The sequence below is a fragment of the Miscanthus floridulus genome, chromosome 18 (genome assembly GCF_019320115.1).
Source record: "Miscanthus floridulus cultivar M001 chromosome 18, ASM1932011v1, whole genome shotgun sequence".
NCBI classification, from domain to species: domain Eukaryota; kingdom Viridiplantae; phylum Streptophyta; class Magnoliopsida; order Poales; family Poaceae; genus Miscanthus; species Miscanthus floridulus.
Genome location: NC_089597.1, coordinates 61911555 through 61930857, shown reverse-complemented (window position 1 = coordinate 61930857; position 19303 = coordinate 61911555). Strand labels below are relative to the sequence as shown.

Here is a 19303-nt window from a genome sequence, read left to right as displayed (position 1 = left end):
TCGGCTACTATTTATGGGGGTGGGTGGCGTGGAGAACACAGCAAATGGCGAGGACGGGGCAGCGATAGACCCTCAGCAGTGTGGTTAGCTCAGAAGAGTTGGAGCCAGGCACGATGCGAGGTAGGAGACACGGCTGGTGCATGGGCCTATGGTGGCAGCGACAGTGCGCAAGGGAAGAGGAGGCGCGGTGTGGTGTGGCCTCCTTGCTGGTGTGGCTTGGGCCAGAGTTGGGCCAAAGGGCAAGCGTGCTGGCCCTATAGGAATAGAGGGGAGAGCGAGAGGTCGAGTGGTGCAGGCCAAAGGTGAGGTGGGCTGCTGCACGGCACTAGGCCACGCAAGAGATCGGAAAAAGGGGTGGCCCGCGTGGGATAGAAATGGAGAGGAGAGAGTTTTTTTTCTATTTTGTTTTCAAAATCAAATTCAATTATGAACCAAATACAAATCCAAATATAGTTTCAAACATACTTTTCAATGCAAATAGAAATGAGCAATTTTGGTAGACTTTCAAAATAAATTTTACAACTTTTAAAATTCTTTTATTTTAGAGCCATTTTCAAACTCATTCCCCAAAGCAATTTAAACCATTTTAAATTTTAATCAAAACCACTCAACCAAATAAATCAAATGCACCAGCTTGTATGCACATCCATGTTGCTACTCCTTATGATGAATTTTAATATAAGAAAAAAAATATTTTTCCCTATATTTCATGAGCACAAAAATTCCAAATTAAATCTTTTTAGCTCTATTTTCAAAAATTTAAATTTTAGGGTATTACAATTCTACCCCCTTAAGATGAATCTCGTCCTCGAGATTTGGAAGACGTCTACTAGGAGATAGGGATACTCTGTCTTTGGATTCTTCTTCATTTTCTTAAGTATTTCCATCTTCTTGATAAGGATCTCACTTTACTTTGCATTGCTGCTAATCTTACTCCAAGTAACTTGGTAAACTAATTCCAAGATTCTAAAAGGTACTCCAAATAATTCTCAGGCAACTCCAATCACTTGGTCACCTTTCCTTTAATACCAATTCTCTTTCTTAAAATATCCATCTTCCAATAAAGCCTGAAGAATCTCTTGGTCAGAAGGAAATTCTACTACCAATCTTCAAAACATTAATGATTCCGGTCAAGTTGCCCAAACTAGGAATACAATTCTTGGTCCTTGCTATCACCCAAACCTTCTTAGCACAACTCTCCATTGCTAAGGGCATCGGCTATGACTTTTACTTCTCCAGGTGATAGCACTTTTCTAAGTCATAATCAATCTCATTCCAAGGAGCATATCACAAGCTCAAAACCAACTTAGTGAAGATGTCCTATAGATTCTTGTGATACTCAAAGATGTCACTTGTTATGCCCAAGTAGATAGTACCTCCATGCCCCACAATGGATAACTCTAGATCATACATCAGAGGTTCTATCTCACGTTTTCTTGCTTAAACCTCTAAACAAATCTAATCATTTAAAACTCTGAGTTTCTCCCTCACATCCTTGAGTACCACTTCTCTCATCAGATTAACCGATTCTTCCAAGTGAGAGCTAGAGAGCATAACTGAACTTCATATGGCACCTTGAGCATTCGGACCCTTCTTAATTGGATAGTTTGCATAGGTGTGATCATCTATCTTATTGATCTCCTCCAAAGGTGTTTGTTCCTCTACATTGACATCTAAAAACTCACAATCCACTTTACTATCCTCACAGGACACTCTTTCTAGTAGGTCATTCTCATAATCCTCAGATGTTGGTCAAATACCCTCATACTCAATTCTTTCTCCTGACAATGTTGTTAGTAGCATTGAACGTTGAGCATACTTAATTACTCCTTTACAAGTAGATAACCATCCCATTCCAAGGATAACATCATTGTCCATTAGCTCCAAAACTATAAGGTTTGCCTCAAAGTTCTTCCCTTTTATGTTAAGACTAACTTTTGGGCATATGCGGTCTACCTTCTTTTCTCCTCCTAGAGAGTTAACTATTAGAGATTTCCTCATCGGAATCATAGTTATCTTATGTTCTTCCACATATTCCCTAGAGATGAATGAATGTGACTCACTGGGGTCAAACAAAACCATGGCGGGGGATGAGTTTACTAGAATGAACCCCATGACAACTTCCTTAGCTCCATGAGTGGTAATCATATCCACGTTGTTTAGACTTCTAGGGATGTAGTTTTGCTTTAATTTATTTTCTTGCAACTGCTTCTTATGGACATTCTGTTCTAGCTCCTGTTGCTGTTGATTCTGGCTTTGAGTACTCTCAGCAACTTCTCAAGATAATCGTTCTCATAATGTTCAATCTTACCACAATCATAATCTTCTTCACTAATAGAAGTATTTGCCTTCATCAAGGTGATAGTGGGAGATGACAGACATGGCTCTTGAGAGCTAAAAAGTTGTACTTCATCATTAGGTTTATGATACTGATCTTGATCATTACTTCCAAGCAGATTCATAGGGTGTGACTGATATTTTGGTTGTATAGCGAAATAGAGACGAGTATTTCTTAACTGGTGTTGAAGGTCACGCTTTATCTTCTTCTCTTCCATCTCTCGACGCTTGTTCTTAATTACAATTGCTCTATCCACCAATGTTTGATAGTCGGCATACACCACGGTCATCAGCTGTAGTTGTAAACCATCATTTAGTCCTTTCAAAAAGCATTTTTGCTTCTTAGCATCACTATCCACCTCCTTTGGTGCATAGCGTGAGAATTGAGTGAACCGGTTACGATACTCATGCACTGATATAGATCCTTGCTTCAAGTTGAGGAACTCTTCTTGCCTAAGTTCTACCACACCTATGAGAATGTGGTATGACCTGAAGCTCTCGCTAAACTCCTTCTAGGTGATCTGTCCACCATTGTTGGGACATCCATACTGGTAAGACTCCCACCAGTCTTGTGTTGCGCCCTGGAGTTGGCCGGACACAACAAGCACCCTCTCATGGTAGCACCATCATAGAGATAATCAATGCTTCCAAATGAATAGCTAGAACATATGAAACTTCATATTGTAACTTTTTCAACTTGGCTACGCCCTTAAGAAAAGATCAACTAGGGGACACAAAAAGGGTAGCTTGCACCTTCTTCTAGTATCAAGATGTTCTGACATCCCAATTACACTCTCGTGTAGGGGCAAGAATAAGAAATCTGAAATTCCTCATGAGCAGAAAAACATCAGTGCAGTAAAACAGTTGTAACTCTCATTCTGTTAATCCAATGAAGTTGTACCTTATATCATTGGAAATCTTATCAAATCCTCCACAACTTCCTTATAGAATACTTTTACAAATTCTATAGTTTAGGTAGTCAAAAATAGTGCACAATAGAAATTGCTCTAGATTTTAGATAGCGTGGTTGCATTGTGTTGTGATTTTTGTAACTCTATAACCAAAACAGATATGAGGGCGGTTCTTGCGATCATAGAAAAATATCAAAGTCTACTATTGTCCAAAATTTTCTCATGATTTCTGATCATCCAAAATCAGAGATAAAAGCCAAAGAGTGCAGGCTGCTCTGAAAGGCAGGATAGGGAAAACAAAAGAAATCCATAACCTAATTATTTATTTCATTAATCCTTATACCTTAGTCCTATAAGCTAAATGAAATTGTGGGAACACCCAACAAGATCATTGCAGTCATTACAAAGATGCAAAACAATCATAAGCATAATGACAATTCAACAAAGCAGTAAAGGTGCACAACTCAATTATTGACTCAACTTGCGATACTATCATTTTTATTACATAAAGGGCACAAACTCCTATTCCTTAACTAAGGATCTTGGGTAGTCTAGCATGACTTCTTCATTCATCACTCTCACCGAATGCTTCTTTTGGGTTGGGTATCACTGACACTTTCTGGTAGCAACTTTGTAGTGATTCGACTCTGGCCACTTCCCTGGTACAATTGTTGATTCTTCTGTGGGCAAAGTTTAACATATGTCCTTGCTGCTGGCAATGATAACACTTTTTCTTAGCTAGATCTTTTGTGATGTCATACTCCACAGAATTGTTGCTTACTGTGTTGTCAGCTTGCTGACTCTGAAGGTTCATCTTTGTTTGACTGGACTGCTTTCTAGCTCGCTTGATCTTTCGGGGTTGAAACTCCTTATAGGTGATTGTCCACCCATCTATGCATACCTCCTATGGAAAGAGTGAAGTAATCTTAGCTTGAGAAACTTCTAACTCTTTAGTGTCTGAGTTTATTTAAACAGGGATTGGACTTCGATGTAATAATGTAGTAGAACTCGAATGTTGATTGCTTCCCAATTCTGGCTCTGGTGGACCACCTTCCTCTTCTTATCCACATTAGCTTCACAACTTGGGTTCACCTTGACTTCCCTCTTATTAGACTTGCTTTGAAGACAGGAAAATCCATAATGTTTGTAGCATTGACATTGGTCCTGACTACCAAGCGTCTTACTACCAACATCTTCATTGGACCTCATTTTCTTCCAAGCTTCTGCCACTTGTCTCTTCACTAGTCCCTTTGGTATGTTGGTTTGACCCTGTGGCAAGCACTGTTGAGAACTCTCATGTTGAGTCATTCCTTCTAGTATTTGTTGTTGCATAGCTAAAAGCTTCTCCTTGTCGAACGCAATCAAGGACAACGTAGCCTGGTCCTCCTGACATTTGATGCTGGTGGTCTCCTCATGACGACCCATCTATTTAGATGAAGAGAGAGGATTCAGAATAGAGACAACATTTTCATAACAGAATAGAGGCTGAAGTGAGCATAACTTTTAGCAAATAACAAGGTTAGAGGGAAATCAAGAAGTAAGCATAAAGGAAAGCATACTAGAACGTCCAGTTCTAACTAGGCTTGCATCCTATAGTCAGTATTGCTCTGATACCACTTTATAGCACCTGATTTTAAGAACAAAACTAGATACACACCATATGTGAGTCCAGGAAGTCAAATCTCACATATAGCTATAAATAAGGGTAATATCAATAGACAATGCTCAATATATAACATACTTAGTATAGAGAATATAACCTTAGATAGCAAACAGCGATAAGACAACTCCGATCTTCGGGTGAAGACTCCAATTCCACAGGGACAACTGACTGGTTGATCACAAGCCTAATTTCTTCAAACTCTAGCAATTTGGTACCTATCTAGGATTTTTATCCAAATAATTGAAAAATAAAGCAAGCGTAAGTACATGTCGTATTCAACAAATATAACATGGGGTTCATGAGGCTCAAAAGGCTAACACTGGTTAACTGCAATTAGCTTTTAATGAGTCTTGATTTTAGCAATTGGGTGGCAACAAGTTTATTCACAAGCCCATATAAACACATGATCAGGTAAACATGAATAATGAATAGCATAAACAATTAATCATTAATGAACATCTTTATCATCAACATCATCAGTGTTCATCATCTATTCCATAAATGTTCCAAGGCCACTCGTGACCGTGAGCACGGCTGATATATCAGTTTTACACTCTACAGAGGTTGTACACTTTCACTGTGAGTCATGATTTACCCTTTCACCCGAGGTCGCGAGCCTCTTAACCCACTACCAAGGAAGGTCGGCAGGGTTCACTATGAAGCCTTTTAAAGGTTCATCTAACAAGTTAGGGCCGCTAGATTTACTCGGCAAACAAATATAGGAACCCTCTTGTCGTATGGCATAATTCCATCACGGCTATACACATAAGAGTAGAGGCTATCCTATACCCAATTCGGCAAACCATTCTTACGCCAATAAAGGTAACCTCTAACAAGCTAGAAAATATCCTCATACTGACCTAAAGCCAGATCCATATAGCCCTTACAGTTGTACTGTAAGTCCCGGATGATCACTTACAGATAAGTCCTTAAGGAGAAGAATCTAGAGGATCATAACAATAGCCCAATGCTCTAGCCCCTTGTTCCATATTGCTAAAGAGCATATTTTAGTGTTTATTGCATATACCATTAGTCAAGTTACAAGATCATGGCTTTAGTTGAGCACTAGCATCATACTACCTAATGCAATACCCCATAGGTAACAAGGAATCCAAGATATCAAATAGTTAGGAAAGTTACTATGGATGTCAAGGTAGACACATGCAACATGAATTAAATGATTAAAGGTGTATAGGACAACAAGGAAGATCCCATGCTATACTTACCTTATAACTCTGATCCTTCTTCAAGTCCAAAACTTCAAAGGAACTCCTTGATCAACACGTAAAGCTTACCGACTGGATATGATCATAAAGCACCACACAAACATCTATGCAATCATACACGAAACAAACAATAGATCTAAATTAGAATAGTACACCAATGAAAAAGAATTTGAAATCAAATTTGCACGTTGCTATGATCAAACTGACGCGAAGAGCATGCTAATCGGAGCTACGGTGAAAAGGATACATCTACCGATAGATTTGCTTTATACGTGGAAAAGAAAACTATAGGCTTCATTTATTTTAACTATATAAATTCATATATATATATATAAGATATTTTATAAATAATATAAATTGAATTAAGTCAAATTTAGATTTGAATTATAAAACTAAAGAAAAACAATTCATATTTTATTTATAAAATCTAGTTGCATAATTATTATTCAAATTGGAGTTTAAACTATGAAATTCCATAAATTGTGACATGATAAACATTGTTACTAACGCGTAGATGTCGTTGCAATGAATCTAGCGCAACTTAAATAGGTCAAATTAGAGCTAAAACATAGAAGATATGATTTAAACAAGATTTCCTTTAATAAAATAATAGATTAAATCTAACCATGAATTTTAAAAGTTGAAAACATACTTAACATTAGTTTGAACACGTAGACAACATAAATACGAACCTAATGCAATTTGAACGGATCAAATCAGTTAAAACGACAAAGTTATAGCCTAAATAAATCTAGTGGTAAAACTGTAAATAACTGAAAACGTATTTTTAAAGTCAACCGAACAAAATACGCTTTTAAAAGAAGAAGCCATAATCTGTGAAATACACAATGGACCACGGGTTCGATAATAGAAAAGCGTAGGGGCTCTTTAACAAGAATACAGGGATGACGGGTTATATACTTAAAAACTTGGAGGACTCTAGCAAATGTGCCAAGCCGAAAGGGTAACTTCTAATAAGAGCCGTTGAGCGCGGATCGGGCGATTGAGATTAGATGGAAGGAAAGAATGAAGGTGCGGCTGGCCAGAATAGGACTCTAGACGACGGCGGCCATTAACGGCGGCGAGGAGTTCGCCGGCGGGCAAGGGAAAGCGCCTACGGGCAATGTTACGACACGGGGAAGGCACCGGGAGAGAGAGAGAGCGGAGCACGGCGAACTCACCTAGGAGGTTATCATCAGCGATGAGTCACGGAAGGGGCACGGGACACGACAGAGCAGATGGCGATGGCGGCGCTAGGGTTCCACGGTGGCGGCGCGGCGTGAGGCGAGGTGACAGCTTGCGATAAGGGTTGGGAACGGGGCGGCGCGAGCTCGACTACTATTTAAGGGGGTGGGTGGAGTGGAGAACACGGCAAACAGCGAGGATGGGGCATCGACGGACTCTCAGCGGCGCAGTTTGCTCGGAAGAGTTGGAGAGCACGACGCGAGTTAGGGGACGCGGCTGACGCGTGGGCCCATGGTGGCATTGACTGCACGCAAGGGAAGAGGAGGCGCGGTGCGGCGCGGCCTGCTTGCTGGTGCGGCTTGGGCCAGAGTTGGGACAAAGGGCGAGCGCGCTGGCCCTACGGGAAAAGAGGGGAGAGGGAGAGGCCGAGCGGTGCGGGGCAAAGGTGAGGTGGGCTGCTGCTCGGCACTGGGCCGCGCAAGAGATCGGAAAAAGAGGCGGCCCACGTAGGATAGAGAGGGAGAAGAGAGTTTTTTTTCTATTTTGTTTTCAAAATCAAATTCAATTATGAACCAAATCCAAATCCAAATATAGTTTCAAACATACTTTTCAATGCAAATAGAAATGAGCAATTTTGGTAGACTTTCAAAATAAATTTTACAACTTTTTAAATTATTTTTATTTCAGAGCCATTTTCAAACTCATTCTCAAAAGCAATTTAAACCATTTTAAATTTTAATCAAAACCACTCAACCAAATAAATCAAATGCACCAGCAAATATGCACATCCATGTTGCTACTCCTTATGATGAATTTTAATATAATAAAAAAAAAATTTCCCTATATTTCATGAGCACAAAAAATTCAAATTAAATCTTTTTAGCTCTATTTCCAAAATTTCAAATTTTAGGGTGTTACATACATCCCCGTGGTGTTGCGAGTTCAAGCAGCCGTTGTCCTTGACGCCGAGCTGCGCGCACTGGGCAGAGCCACAGGAGAAGGCGGAGTACGTGGCGGACATAAGCTTGCAAGCGGGGCGGGTTGTGGACAGCCGCCAACCCACAAAGCTCGCCGCAGAACTGATTAAGCGGGTTTGCGGCTGGCCACTAGCCCACATTCGTTGCTGTCATATACTTCGTGGACTTGGCAGCCTTGGTGAAAAAACCCGCAAAAGCCCGCATACGTGCCCACGACCAGAACAGGGTGAATTCTGTAGAAGAAGATGGCTCAATCTGCCATCGTCAGAAGAGAGCTCACCTCACCAGGCATCGTCCGCAGCCGTTTTGGCGTTGGTGCGCACTCGCTCGAACGCCTCGACAGGCACCGTCAGCTTCCCGGCGCGCGCGTGCCACCGGGCGCCACGCCGCGCCACCTTGCCCGACACGTCCTCGACGGCCTTGAGGAACTCCTTTGCCTTCGCCAGCACGAGCACCTCCCTGCGGCGGCCTCCACGGCGCGCCATCTTGCACATCTCCTCGGCGGCGGTCTCAGCGACGCGGTCCTTGGTCTTCTCGCACGCCAGCTTCATGGCGTAGGTGGACTGGTACTCGGCCAGGCGGGAGTAGCGCTCGCGGAGGCGGGTGAGGTCGGCGGTGATGTGCTTGGCGGCCGCGTTGTCGCTGTCGCTTGAGTCCGACGACAAGAGGTGGCTGTGCGCCATCGGGTCGTCGTTGTCGCTGTTGTGATTCTTGCGGGTCTTTGCGGGTCTTGCGAGCTTTGTCTCTTGTCCAATGGGCTTAGCGGGTTTAAAGACGTTGGGCCGCAAAAATATTGCAGCTGGGCCACAACAGCCGCGAAAGCAAATTTTGCGGGGCGGGCGGGGCGGGTTACATTAACAACCCGCCCCGTCTGCAATTTGAGGCGGACATGTCCTGATCAAACAGCTTGTTGTCCTTCTGCGAGGAGCACGATTGCGCGGCGCACGGAGCGCACTGGACCCACGAGACGTCGCTGCCTGTGTCGATGCTCATGACCCGGGTCACGGCGGGTGTGCCCACGCTGACGGTGATCACGTCCTCTGCGGTGCCTAGGGAGTAGCCGGAGCTAGTCGGGATAGTCACGGCCGACTGCTGGAGCTCTTTCGCGACAATTGTTTCGAGAAGAAACCTTGGCGTGGATGTAGGCGGCACGTAGTTGATCTCGGCGGAGCGTTTCCTCGTGCGAAGGCTTCTCTTTGGAGATGACTTAGAGCACGGGCCCTGACGGTGGCTCAGTGGTAGCGTCGCACCGTTCTTGGATGGCGTAACTGGACAATCAGGATGTGGACCATTTAAAAACATTATATAGGGAAAAATAACTGATTGTCGCGGGTTTGACAAAAGTCAGGTCAAACAAATTCTCTAGAAAATCAGGATATGGACCACTAGAAAATTAGAGAACCTTTCGTTGAGTACACTTGGTGGAAATGATTCCTCCTACGCACCTCTTAACGGCCCGCTCTAGAAATAAAACAAAAATAAACAAAAAGGATAGAGAGCTTCTAACAAATGTTTAGTCCGATAAACAATCTCATATAGAAACGTTATAAGTCATAGAAACTTTCTCTTATTATAATACAACCGCTTATGGAAATGCATTTTTAGAGGCCGCTACCTGAAACAACCGATCCTGATGACCGGATTTTCAGGACAAGTTAAAAACCCAAGACAACAAAGGCCAAAAATTTTATAATCGATGATATAGTGTCAGTTTTAAAAACGCCCCTAAAACTGCTCACCAACTCTAAAAATTGTTTCTACAATAGTGATAAGATGAGCACCTCTAAAAGTCGATTTCTAAAAAGGCATATGACACGGGTAGATGCCTCGATGAACCATCTCTAAAAATAGAATACAATATCTCCAGAAATCGTTTTAGTAATGGTGAAAATATCAATATTACATCGAGACGAATTGGCATTTATATGTCAACATCCTTAACAAATCATTTTAGATGATAACAGGTATATTATACGGGAGTGTATCCGCTGCAGATGACTGAAGATTCGTTCAAGTGTCAGTCAACAATCTGGACCGCAGGATACAAATCTAACGGTAGATGTGCTTTCTTCATCCTTCTGCTGCTCGCGTCCAGATTCGGCTCGCGCTGGAACCCAAAGTCGGCGCGCTGCGCTACCTGGTCTGACCATTTCCCGGCGGCCGCTGGATCCTCCGCCTCGCCCTCGGTGTCGTAGAGGTCCCCACGGCTGCGGCACGCTTCTGCCTGTGCGCTGCTGCAGCGGCGGGGGTCTGGTGGACACGGCGGCCATGCACCGTGTGCGAGCACTTCGACTTCGCCGCCGCCTTGGGATCCATCAGAGAGGACCGGAAGAGGGCGCGCGACCATGCGAGTGCGGTATGAAGACACGAAACGGAGGGGAGGCTTCGGCGGTGTGTTGTTGCTTCTATTATTGCATTTTTGCCCTTTAAGCTTTTTCTTATATATGGCGTGGGCGCATCGACTGATAGGTAAATAAAATATCAGTCACCTGCGATTAAGTAAATCTGATATTATGCATGCTCATACAAAACAAAATTTTAGGATATGTTGAAAGTATCTCTATTACAAAAAATCAATTTATAACGTTATAGTTGAAAACTTTTCATTTAAAAGTTGTAGAGAAAAGAATCATAACTTTTCATCTATATCTAAAAGTTGGTGTAACACAAAAAGAAGGGGTCTCCAAAAAGAATCATAACTTTCTCCAAATCAAGTTGAATGAAGACAAAGTGTATAAGGAAGTTGTAGAGCTCGAAGAGATTTACAACATTATAGTTGAGAACTTTTCGTTTAAAATGATTTATGGTCTCAAAATTTTGGTTTAACTTTTTATATTTTGAACTTTAATTTTTTTTATTTTTGTAAAGGGTATAATCAATCATGACTGATTGTGCGGTGCAGTGGTAAGGTAGGTTTGTGCAAGGCTTGAGATCTTGAGTTGGATCCTCACAGACTACATGAACGCAAAATAATAACTTGCAATCTACGTCCGTGAGGCTTCCCATGAATATATTGAAACAAAATAGATTGCTTAAAAATGTTTGCTAGAAGAAATCCATCTAGAGACACATGAGTAGAGGTGGTCAGAAATTTGCCGGCACACGAGTAGAGGTGGTTTTTTTTAAGTCTGTCTACTGAACATTGGTTGTTTCAGTTGCTTCCAAACAACCAGTTGTTTTGGAAAAAAAAACAAAACAACCGAATTCTGTCAATAAAACGGTTGTTTTGTTGGCTACAAACAACCAGTTGTTTGTTTTAGAGCCCAGAAACAACCAAATTCTGTAAACCGACAAAAGTGGCTGCTTTTTCAGTTTTCTAATACCACTTGCAGTCCTCGGACAGCTCTGCGGGAAAAAAAGGAAAAACAAGTTGCTGCTTTCTACAATTCCTGCCTACTTTTACTTTCCGCTGGAAGATCCTGATGATCTCATAAGAAATTTTCAATAGTGCAAAGCAAACTAGCTTATTTAAAAGACAAAGTTCAAACAAACTACAAATTATAACAAGTCTCAACTTAATAAAACTAAACAGAAGTTTAAAATACTAGATGGAAACAAAAGTTTTCATCATCCAAAGTTCCAAAGGGACAGAGAGCTCCCGGGGAAATTACTAAAACGATATTGTCGCATAGGCCAAATCTGAGAGCAATAAACAGACCTGTAGAAGTCATCATCCTTCGCACGCTTTTCCATCTTAAGCACACGGGAAAAAGACACATGTTAGCCATCCACTCGAAACAAACGCCCAGTCATAGATTCAGCATCTTTAGCGTCAGCGACTAGCACATAAAGAGTTTGATTCCCTGAATCCAAAGCATACTTGTACTTGGGAACAAACGAAGGCCCACGGCTTTGCCTGACAAGCCTAGCAACTAGCTTCACCTTATCTTCAGTGTTCAAATCTTTCACAGCAATGACACTGGATTGCTCTCTAGGAACTAAGTCCAGGTTCTCAAAAACAAACATGGAGACAACTTCAATTTCAAGAATACAACCAGAACAATTCCCCTGTACAAAAAAAAGAAAATGAAACAAATTCATAAATAAATAAATAGGTACAAAGACATTGATCTACCAGGACACTAAACAGAGAAAATATCAACAAAAGAGCAAACTAAGTATTGTTCTTTGACATTTCCAGGCGGGTCACCTTTTGGTTCACCACAAAAAGATTAATCCAGCCAAACTATTTTCTGGTGATTGGGTCAACCAAACTAAAATGCAGTGTTGGGTTATGGTGTAATCAAAATAACAAAACAAAGTCACCTGTTGATGCACAAAAAACAAAAAAAGACTACCACACCAATCCGTACAAAAAGGTAGAATGAAAATATAAAAATGATATAAAGCAAAAGATAACTAGAAGCATGCAATAATATTTAACATTGAAACATAAGAAAACAAAAAAAAAGAAAAGAATAAGAAAACATACCTTAACAGTGATATCAACATCCAAGTATGCTCTAACTGAATTCTTCCTCATCACAATACTACTGACTTTACAAAATGAAACATTAACTTCACCAACTCGAACAGAGAAAACACAATAGGTCTCAGCAACTTGATCATCAGCGGCGAGGCAATACACTGTCCTATCAGCCTCATCATAACACAATTTCAACATCTCAACAAAAGTATGAGGGATAAGCTGCTTACAAGCACGTGCAACACTGGTTACTTTATCTTGAGATGTAACTCCACTAAATCCACCCACCCTTGGAACAACAATCAAGCGGTTCTGCGGACCAACTTCAAGATCAAACATCTCGAAAATATACTTGGACATAGGCCTATCCGCATAAATGAACTCTGAAATATCCCAAGTAACAACATCAAACATCCAACAAAAAAAAGACAATAATCATAGCAGAACTCAAGCAGAACAAAGAAGAAAACATCCTAGTCGGCTACTCCCGGTGTTCGCCTAAACGGTCATTTAAACGGCCAGTAAACGATAAACAGTGGTAAGCTATTTTGTTTAGGGGATAAATGGAAATTAAACAGTCAAAAAACAGGAAAATGATCTAAACGGCCTAAACGGAACGGAGACAAACAACATTAAACGGGCTAAACAGCTGCTTAAATGGCTGTTTAGGCAAACACGAGGTAAATCTAGTTCAGTTTTGTATGGATAAATTTGTATACTTAAGTTTATTATATTTATAAATATGTACACTTGATATGTTACATGCATAAATATCTATATTTGGTTCTTTTCACATGCATAAATATATATACATACCAAAATAATTGATTTTTACTCGGATAAATATGTATAAATGTTAGAATACTTGATTTTTTACATGCACATATATAATTATATATATATTTTTAAGTATAAAACCGTTTAGACCGTTTAACTTTGTTTAAACACCGTGTAAACAGTCTAAATGCTAACCGAAGGACGACCGTATAAAGACCGTTTAAGAAAACATTGGCTACTCCTAAATGAAAACATATAACCTGAACAGGACTAAAAGTAAAAACTGTATATACATCAAACTGTAAAAGAAAAGAAAGGATCTGAACTAAAACTAAATAAGGTAAATGAGACGTCACTGAAACTAAACTATGACGCAGAAAGCTAAGCAGGCTAAACATATAACTAAAGCGGCACAACAATGTATCTATCTGATTGAGAAACTACCATGGATCGCCCCTGCATCTCAAAAAAGATAACACATAACTTACCCAAGTGAGGTATCAGCCTATCTGGTAAGTAGTAAGCTTGTCGAGACCAAGGTAATAGAATGAAAACAACAATACAACATGGGTGTTTTCATTATATCTTAAACATGGCTGCCTATGCCACTAACAACCATGTACATAAATAATAATTTGCGCATGGTTCTATGTATTTCCCAAGTAAATCTGCAAATAACTTGATGTATTCTCCCTCATAATAATATCTACCCAAAAAAATTACCATGTGCTCCAAGTTTCAGTAACATGCATAAAAACACTCTTTGACAGCTTTCCCAACAGCTAGAGCCATCCAAACCCACCCCAAAGACAACAACAAAAAGGTAGAATCACATCCGCTAATCTGCCAAAGTAATCACAACAGTTATTGAGCTTCAATACAGGAATTACTTTGAAATACATACATTTATTTACTGAAAGCAACAAAACCGAACTAAGACTGAAAGCGAACAAACTGAACTAAGTGCTGAACTGGAAAGGACACAATAATGAAATGATACAGAAACTGAAGTGAAAGGAACTAAAAATGAAACTGAACATGAACCTGAACAAAAAAAATATGATAAAAAATATAGAACTAATTGAACTAGATCATTGGCTTACCTTGCTCTTGACGATGGAGTAGCCTACCCTGCTGATGATACAGACCTGAAAAAAATATAAATAATGAATATCTAATAAATACACAATATTGTTCTTGTTTATGAGCTTTGAGCTGCTCAACTAAAAATAGATCAAAACACAGAAACTAAACTCAAACTAAATAAGCTACCTGACAACAAATATGAAACTAAACTAAAAGACAATGAGACCGGTCAAAAAATCAACAAGGTTAGAAATAAATGCGCAACAAAATAAAACTGAAAACATCAAATGAAACTCAAACATCTTCAATATGCGAATCAAAAACCATACTTAAATTTCAGCATTCAACATAAATGATTACAATGCAACCATGGCTGTTATTCATTAAAAAAATAAAAACTACTCCAACTCCACATCATCGACGACATTCATGCTAGGAAGCTGGTGGCGATAGAGAGGACAGGACATATTACGACCAAGCCACTAAAAAATGCAGTGCTCATGGAAGACATGGGAGCAGGGCATGGCCCGGAGCGTCGGCATGGCAGCCCCTGCGCTAGCTGCGTCATCCTCCTGATTTTGGTCGGCCAACGCCTTGAGACAGATGACACAGTCATTATCCTTGGTCAGCAACACCTCTGTGAAACCCGTGATGGACTTGCTGGAGGTGGCGATGGGAGCAGGACTTGCTTCGCGGGGGGCGGGTGGGGATCAGGGAGGGGGTGGAGGTGGGGAGCAGAATTGACGCAACCAGATGCGGCTGTCCATATATGGGCCTCTCCTATGTCGTGTATAACGCAATTCTTCCATCTAAACTCGCTGGATCGGATACAACAGTTGCGATTGTAGGGACTGGTGGAAACAAAACAAATCAACTCAATATAATGAAAAATCACGAGCTCAAAAAACTCATGAAAAAAAGAAATAGAAGCACTAATAGTATGCTTTGCATAGATTTATATGAGTATCTAATTCAAAAGGATTTGGCTAAACAAAACATAACTTATAGTCAAATTGTGATGAACAATCTGGAACACATCCAAGACCGAAACCGAAAGACTATCTATCAACACATGCAGACTACAGAGCTCATTCCAAGAGAAACTAAATAAAAAATAATAGTTGGTAGCTATCAAAAGCAACAGACAGAAACAAAGACACAGAGACATACTCGCCCCATGCATGCATCTACTGTAACTAGATGACTGCTTACTTATACTTCTACTGAACTGCATCTAGTTGCAATACTAACCAATAAAAACTGCAGCTACTTGCAAAATGGCAAAAATAAATAAAAAAGGACACTGACAATCAAAACAAGAAAATAGTCATGAAGTAGCCATTTCCAAAAGCAATATTACTGGAGAAAATGGATCAAGCATGTCGGAGTTCATACCAGCACATAGTATACAAAAAAAGTTAAAATTAAGTTCACAGAAAAGGCGCTCGCAGGAACACAGAAACAAGTTCACAAACTTCTGGGACAACAAAAAATCCAGTTTCACTTGGTACTGTTCCAAAAACAAATTCATATATACACTTTGGCATTTTAAGTTGCTGAACACAAAGCAGCCATTTAAAAAAAGGAAAAAGATGCACAAAACATAAACTAGCACAATTTCCCATTCAGTTTTCAGAAAAAAGGAAATAGTAAAGCTAGATATATAACACCTAATCTCGTGGCGGCAACATTCAGATGCCTTTATCTATTTGGGCTTTTGGATCAGCAAAGATCATCTATTTGAGATAACTTAAGATCATGAGCAGCAGGACATTCAATTTTTAGAGAAAAAAATCAGCATGCCAAAGAAATTGAACTCAATGAACTTCAAGCAAAAGAAGTTATAATAATCCTAAAGCTGCTATATCACTAATGAGGGAGAAAATGAAACTGAACTGGAAGGAATTAACCTTAGACAACAATAACAAAAAACTTAACTAGGAATGAGAACTTAACTAGGAATGAGAACTTAACTAAGAGGTAACTAAAACTGAAACAAAACTGAAATGGAAAGGAAACTAAAATGAACTAAGAGGATCTTTCTAAAACTGAAATAGCTAAAAAAAAAACTAAAACTGAAGTACTAACCGAACTAACTAAACAAAAACCTGAACAAAAAAATTAAACAGAGGAAAATTTTTACTTTACCACTAATTGAACTACATCATTGGCTTACCTGGCTCTTCATGATGGAGTAGCTCCCCTGATGATGACACAGAAAAACTAGAAAAAAATGTTTAGAACATTAGTGTTCAAGAAACTCTGTTGATCCAAAAATATAGCAGACTCAAAACTGATCATAAGACTACCCGACTAAAACTACGACAACAACATAGCCTTTCAGTCCCAACAAGTTGGGGTAGGCTAGAGTTGAAACCCACAAAGAGCCCCAAGTCACGGTTCAGGCACTTCAATAGTTGTTTTCCAAGTACTCCTATTCAAACATAGATCTCTAGGTATATCCCAAGCTTTCAAATCTCTTTTTATTGCCTCCCCCCATGTCAATTTCGGTCTTCCTCTACCTCTCCTCATATTATTAGCTTGGCTTAGGACTCCACAATGCACTGGTGCCTCTGGAGGTCCCCTTTGAACATGGCCAAACCACCTCAACCGATGTTGGACAAGCTTTTCTTCAATTGGTGCTACCTCTAGGCGATCACGTATATCATCATTCCAAACTCGGTCCATTCTTGTGTGACCGCAAAATCCATCACAACATACGCATTTCTACAACACTCAATTGTTGAACATGTCGAATCTTTGTAGGCCAACATTCTGCTCCATACAACATAGCCAGTCTAATCACCGTTCTATAGAACTTGCCTTTTAGCTTTTGTGGTACCCTTTTGTCACAAAGAATGTCAAAAGCTTGTCGCCACTTGATCCACCCTGCTTTGATTCTATGGTTAACGTTTGCATCAATATCTCTATCCCTCTATAGCATCGATCCCAGATACTGAAAGGTATCCTTCTTAGGCACTACTTGACCTTCCAAGCTCACATCTCCCTCCTCCTTTACAACTCCGCCAAAGTCCATCTCATGTATTCGATTTTAGTTCTGCTCAATCTAAAACCTTTAGACTCAAGGGTCTGCCGCCATAACTCTAGTTTCCTATTTACTCCCGCCTGTCTTTCGTCTACTAACACTACATCATCAGCGAACAACATACACCAAGGGATATCCCCTTGTATGTTCCTGGTAACCTCATCCATTACCAAGGCAAAGAGATACGGGCTTAAGGCTGACCCTTGATGAAGTCCAATTTTAATCGGGAAGTAATCTATGTTACCATCTTTTGTTCGAACACTAGTCACAACATTGTTGTACATGTCCTTGATGGGGGTCATATACTTTGATGGGACTTTATGTTTGTCCAAAGACCACCACATAGCATTTCTTGGTATCTTATCATAAGCCTTCTCCAAGTCAATGAAAACCAAGTGGTGGTCCTTCTTCTGCTCTCTAAACCGCTCCATAACCTGTCTTATTAAGAAGATTGCTTCTGTGATTGACCTTCTGGGCGTGAAACCAAATTGGTTTGTTGATATCTGCGTCGTTCCTTGCAGGCGCTGCTCAGTGACTCTCTTCCATAACTTCATAGTGTGGCTCATTAACTTAATTCCCCGATAATTAGTACAGCTTTGGATATCCCCCTTGTTCATGTAGATTTGTACCAATATGTTTCTTCTCCACTCCTCAGGCATCTTGTTTGATCAAAAGATATTGTTGAACATCTTGGTTAGCCATACTATAGCTATATCCCCGAGACATCTCCACACCTTGATTGGGATACCATCAGGGTCCATCATTTTGCCACCTTTCATTCTTTTCAAGGCCTCTCGGACCTCCAATTCTTGAATCCTCCGCACAAAGCACATGTTAGTGTCATCAAACGAGTCATCCAGCTAAATGGTGGTGTTCTCATTCTCACCTTTGAACAATTTATCAAAATACTCTTGCCATCTATGTCTGATCTCATCCTCCTTCACCAAGAGCTGCTCCCTCTCATCCTTTATGCACTTGACTTGGTTGAAGTCCCTTGTCTTCCTATCGCAAGCCCTATCCATCCTATAAATATCCTTCTCTCCTTCCTTCGTACTCAAACATCGATAAAGGTCCTCATAGGCCCGCTCCTTTGCCTCACTCACCGCTCGTTTTGTAGTCTTCTTTGCCACCTTATACTTCTCTATGTTGTTTGCACACCTGTCATGATACAAGCGCTTATAGCACTCCTTTTCCTTAATAGCCTTTTGCACATCTTCATTCCACCACCAAGTGTCTTTCGAGTCACATTCGCTCCCTTTGGTCACTCCAAGCACCTCTGAAGCAACCTTCCGAACGCATGTTGCTATCTTCTCCCACATGCTATTTGCATCGCCTTCATCATTCCAAGGGCCCTCTTCAATGATCTTTTCCTTAAAGACCTTTGATGCATCCCCTTCTAATTTCCACCACTTCGTTCTAGCAACCCTAGCTTGTGGATATGATAATTTTTCATAGATTCACGGTAGGCAGTATCCAATCCAGAAAGATGAGGAACTACTAGTAATACAACAAAAATAGAAACAAAAATGTCATCAACCTCCTTGTTGGTCCATCAGACCAACATTGAAAACAAACTAATCAACTACCTAACAACAAATGAAAAATAAACTAAAACATGAACTCAACTAAATAAATATGAAGAAACAAGAGATAGAAAAAGAAAAACAAG

The 19303-nt window shown here is 40.4% G+C and overlaps 1 pseudogene; it reads right to left on the bottom strand.

The window, feature by feature from the left end:
* Positions 1–19303, bottom strand: part of LOC136523947 (uncharacterized) — an 80053-nt pseudogene that overhangs the window by 9173 nt on the left and 51577 nt on the right.